The sequence below is a fragment of the Quercus robur genome, chromosome 3, assembly GCF_932294415.1.
Source record: "Quercus robur chromosome 3, dhQueRobu3.1, whole genome shotgun sequence".
Lineage (NCBI taxonomy): Eukaryota > Viridiplantae > Streptophyta > Magnoliopsida > Fagales > Fagaceae > Quercus > Quercus robur.
Genome location: NC_065536.1, coordinates 50,131,945 through 50,137,944, shown reverse-complemented (window position 1 = coordinate 50,137,944; position 6,000 = coordinate 50,131,945).

Below are 6,000 nucleotides of genomic sequence, written 5' to 3'. Positions count from 1 at the left end.
TGTCTAAGATAGATATGAAAGCATTTTTCTTAAACTCTTCGCTTTCTCTTTGCCCATTAAAAAATAAGTTCAGGGATACAAAACTTTTTTAAAGTATTAAATTCCTATTTTGCAGATTTTAACTTTGAAGTTAGACCAAGAGCTACACTTAGCAAGTTAAAAAAAGGGAACAAGAGCTTCATATTGGGAAACATATTCAATTCTAGGTTTTTACATTTGGCGTTAAGCGTGTGCTCAATGTCTGTTATATTCTTTTTCTTATTTGACATGGCAATGCTTTAGATGATGATTTTCAAGCCACATGATTTTATCTTTTGATTTTCAAGATGGGATTGATGGACCGTATGTAATTTTAAAGTTTTTAATGTTACTTTAATGTGACTTACTAAATTCAACTGTGGATTAGTGAAACTAAAGAATATGATTTTTATTCTATTAAGTGGACATTTCATGTGGAGGTCTTTGTTATTTTCAAGGAAGTTAATTAGTTATTTTCATTTTCAAGGCATATAAGTTGAACTTTTGGGAGATCTAGGGTACCACGGAAAAGAAAGAACACTACTAGGGGCTTGAAAACAACTTTTCGTTGCTCTTTGGTACCATGATTTAACTTTGTCTTGAGGTGAAAAATAAGATTTCATCATACATAGATACAACTATATACAGTAATGAAGATTTCCAACCATGAGAAATGGAAGCATACAAGCATAGACAATTTTTTTTTTTTTTTGTATTTATTTTTATGTGAGTTTTTGCTATTATATTATTGCAATTTTAATGTGAAAATTGTTATATGAACCTACGGTATAACTAGGGCTAAGCATAGACCTGGCCAACCTGACCTGACCCGAATGGTCTTGGGTGGGTTGGATGAATGCTTGGGTTAGGTTCAGGTCAATCTCAGGTCCAACCTAACCTGACCGATCTTAAATTTAAAATATATAATAATAAAAAAGATCTTTTCCGTAACTTTCAATGCCAAATGTTGTTTTTATATATTGCTTTTATTTAAATTGTAATGGTCTTTTCTTGCAATATTTCCAAATATAATTTTTAGCATAATTTGATTTATTGTAGCATAATTTCTTAAATGATACTAATAGTGAAAATATTTTCCATCCAAATGAAGGTTAGAATGATGATACAATAATTGGACTTTACAAAAAAGGAATAACTCTAACAATAATATTTGTCATAGTGAAAGTCAAATTGTTGTTTAAAAAAGTTTTTATTTTGGTCCTAATTATACCAAGGATCTTATTTATTATTGGAAAGTATATTTTCAAACTACGCCCTAGTGCTGATGTAAACAAAAATGGTAAAATTTATTTCTCATTCAATGAGGATTGGGTCATGATGTACACAAGGAAAAAAATTGTAAAAGTTTGTTGCCTAATCAAGAAATCATGGCCATTAAGCTTATACGACAATAAATAAATTATTGAATTTAATTTTTTACATTAATGTCAATCACTAAATTAGTAAAATAATTTCAAAAAAAAAAAATATTGCCTAAACATAGACATGCATTAACTTGATAAATAAAAAGACATTAATATTTATTATCATAAAAAGTGGAGATCCTTCCAACATGGAAGTTTAAAAATAATTATAAAACCACGAAAACTTTTAAATGGCATGTCAGACTAATAGAGTAAGTAATTTTTTCCCCATTAATAGCTCATGAAAGTGGTGACTATTTCAATGTTTCTTTAGGCCTTTCATAGATTCACCTTCACACAATTTGAAAAAAAAATAAAAAAAAAAGGGACCCAACCCAATACCCAACCATAGACTCGTAATTTTCGGGTTGGGTTGAGTTTCTCCTTGATAAACCCGATTAATATTGGGTCGGGTTGCGGGTGGCAGTGAAACCAACCCGACCCGATCTCAGTCCTAGTTATAACCCTCAGGTTACTATAAACCTTGATTTATTTGTTCAAAACATACTCTAGAAATAACATATATAATATTATATCAAAATTTAATATGAAATTAATTGAAATTTTATTTATTAGTACTTAATAAAGAAACAATTACGTATAATATATTAAAATAAAATTGTTGAACTTTTCTATACATAGCACAGGTTAGCGACTAGTAATAATATAAAAGCAAAACATTTGACTTTTTGTTAACCACTCCTTTTCTCGCTACCTGGCTTCATAAATTTATGCCACCTATACATTTAAAAACACCAAACAATTGTGTCTTTTCATTTTGTCCGTTAAGTTTTATTATCTACTCACCGTTTTACATAAGATGTATATATTAAAATAAAAAATTGTTATTGAAAAGAAAAACATCAGTAAGGCGTAGGGAAGAGAATGAGAAATTTGAGAAGAAAAGCATCTGTAAGACATTTAAAGAAATCGTTCAGTATTATTGTTGCTACCGTTGGTGTGGCTTGATTCCTAGACCTTTTCACAATTAACCCAAAAAAATGACTTACAAAAAAATCAACTGCCCAAACTATTGGGAATTTAGATGAGTAACATAATGAAATAACAAAATGATCCAGTAGACAAACATAAAATTTGATAAACTTGGAGGCATAATTGAATGTCCTTAGACAATATTTGCCCCCACCCAAGAGTTGCTAAAGGGTTACTACAAATTTGTCCCCAAGATACAACCATGTTTATTGGGTTCTACAAATAGCAATTTTGGAGAAGACCCAAAGGTTTCTTGTGTTTCTAAGAAAGATGAAAGAGAAGAAGTTACCAAATGAATATGAACCACTATTTATACCCAAAAGAATTATGACCCTATAGACACTTTTTCATTCAATATGCACATTTTCGATCAATACACACGTTTTCATTCAATAGGTATCTTTTCGGTCAATAGACACATTTTCATTGAAGATGCGCATTTTTAGACAAAAGACACATTTGCTGTCAAAATGCACATTTTCATTTAAGAGGCATATTTTTGGTCAATATGGTCATTTTTGTTCAATGGGTACCTTTAATATATATCCAATGTGAAGGGTTATGACGTTTCAATAAGCACATTTTGGTATATTACAAGCTATCTTGTATAAACCTATATATACAATACAAACTAAATTAGAGATGCAACATTTTGTCTCTTATTCATTCCCACCAAAAACTAATAAATAAAACAACATTGCTTTCTTTTGCCTAACTAATAAAACTTTGTGCTATTTCTTTCTATATCTTTTTGCTTACTAATCCAACTCAAAAATAATGTTTTTTTTTTTTTTTGAAACTCATCTAGTAGTTATTCCCGTGCATTGCACAGGTTAGCGACTTAGTATATATATATAACCAAAGTCTTTGACTTTTTGTTGATCTTTTAAAATTTTGATACATCATCAGTTTTGCAAGCCTCACAAATTTATACCTCTTTATAATTTATTTTATTTTTTAATTTTTGTAATTAGAGCAATATTAGAGAGACTAAGTTAGAATTTGGATTAAAAAATATATATATATAGAGTTGGAAACTGACTGCAACACTAAACCTTACACAACCTTATTTCCCCTGCAAATCTGATTTCTCACTGCCAAATTTATGAAACGGCTAGAAACCCATGATTGACCCAGTCCTATGGTGATTACTAAGGCTACCTGCTTCTCTGCTTTTACGTCCATCTTTTTATTTGATTAAATTCAAAATTTTAAATAGTAAAACTTCTCCTAAACATTATAAAACCACACACAGACAACAACTTTGGCATTCCTTTGTTGTTGTTCATAAATGAGTCTTCGGTTTATTGTAGGTGTCTTACAGTAAGTTTTTTTTTTCCCTTTTTAAATTTTATTTAGAGAAGTCTCCTTCCGGGTGAAAGTTTGCTCGAGTAATTTTGGTGTCTCTATTTCTTTCTCTTCCCCACTCTAAATGCATCCTACTGTATAACTGTATTGCATATTTGCATCTTTATAAGAAAAGAAAAAAGACTATACTGAAACTTTTGTTGTGTTTTAATTTCTATCTCCAATTTTATAATTTAGGTTTGTATCTTACTAAAAAATAAATAAACAAATTTTTGAGAATTATAAATAAATAATAATCGTTGACGTTATTTAATGGTACCCTAATTTTAGGTCAATTAATATAGGTATTAATTTCTTTTGAATTGTATGTACTCAGTCGATTTTAGGACCAAGCTTTGCCCTTGAAATTGGGTTGTTTATCTAATTCAAATTTGACAAATTTTTTAGTTGAAATTTCAGTCTCAATTCTCTTTCCCAATTGGTTTTTGTATTATTTTAATTCTATAATTTTAATTGTGTTTTTTTTTTTGCTATTATTTATAATTTATTTTTGAATCATTGATTTAGTGTGGGTTTGGATCCGCGTTTCAAGCCCCAAGTTTGCGTTTTTTTTTTTTTTTTAAAGACCACCATGAACAGTGCACCAAGGCATATGAACAGTAAAAAAAAAAGTGAACAGTAATTTTTCACACATTTAAAAATTATTTTACTACAGTGTTTTCAATTTTCAGCAAAATAAATTGTATCCAAACGGACCTTTAGTTTTTATTTTTAATTATCACTTTACCTCCTTTTATCAAGTATTGATTTAATTATCATTCGGTTTTAAATAATTGGAATATTCAACAAAGTGAATATTTATTTATTTATTTATTCAAGATTTGCTAACTATTCCACGGGTTAGTAATAATAATAACTCCACTTTCTATGTTAGGATTTGCGGGGCTTCTATTTTATCTGATTCCAAATGTCCTATTATTTTAGATTTTATATTTCACTAAGCAGATGGAGTATAGTATTATAGATAATATAAAAACTAATTTGTTACATCATCTTATATAACTAAAAATAAATAATAAAAAAGATAATATAGAAACTACTTTGTTAAATCATCTTATATACTATTAAAGAAAGGCTTTGATAATTAATTTTGACATTACTAAAAACCTTATTGTGAATTTATATTTTCTCGTAGACGTAATGGCATGCTGAAACTTATATATAACTAACTAATATCCCGTGCGATGCACGATGTATTTTGAAATATTTTGTAAAAAATTATCTTAATTATGACCTACACTACACTGGTCATCAATACTATTATTGTTAGTCACGTTTTCCTCACCAATGTTTAATCAAATCCTATTAAAGCACAAAATTAAGAAATGTTTCTAGTGAGCGTGGTTAGTGTGAAATCTGTCAAATGCAAATCTAGCAACACTATTTGTTATTTTTTCTAAATATTCCAAACTAATATGAATATGAACTTTTGCAATATGTAGTCATTTGATAACCACAAACCACAATGGTTAAAAAGTAATTCCAAAAACATTATAGTTGTGCGTCCCCATAAAGCTTTCAAATCTTCATCATATATAGAACACTCAATTTTGAGAGTTTTGTCCAACTTTGCTTCAATTATCATATCATTATAGCTAAGTTTTGTGTAGTCTTATTTTTATATGATTTTCAACAATTAAAATGAGGACAAAATAATTCATTTCACATGCAAAATTAAAATTTAACCAATATTTAGAAAAATATTTGCAAGCTAAGAAATGATAAAAGAAAAACAAAATCGAATAAGGACAAAGTTTAGCTACAAAATTGGTTGTAGCCTAAAATTATAATCTTACTCAATAAAATAAACATTACTACATATTTTGAAAATATAATTGTTGAATTGTATGTTCTTTACACTCTTAATATACATGTCAAATTTTGTGTTAATCGGATATTATATACTATATAATCTATAAGCTATTTTATGCATTATTTTAAATTACAAAAACTAGCAATTAAAACAAGTTATTGGTGGCATATCTATTTATCTTTAATTTTCTAGAAATTTTACAAATATGGAAAATATACGAAGAAGATTTTCCAATGGTGGAATTCTCAAAATTCACCTAAAAAAAAAATATATCAAGTAAGGTACAGCCTTAAGTTACAACTAATTTTGTAACTAAACTTTGTCCATCAAATAAACCAAAGCCAAAAACACTTATTAGCACTCCTGAAAAAGATTGTAGCCAAG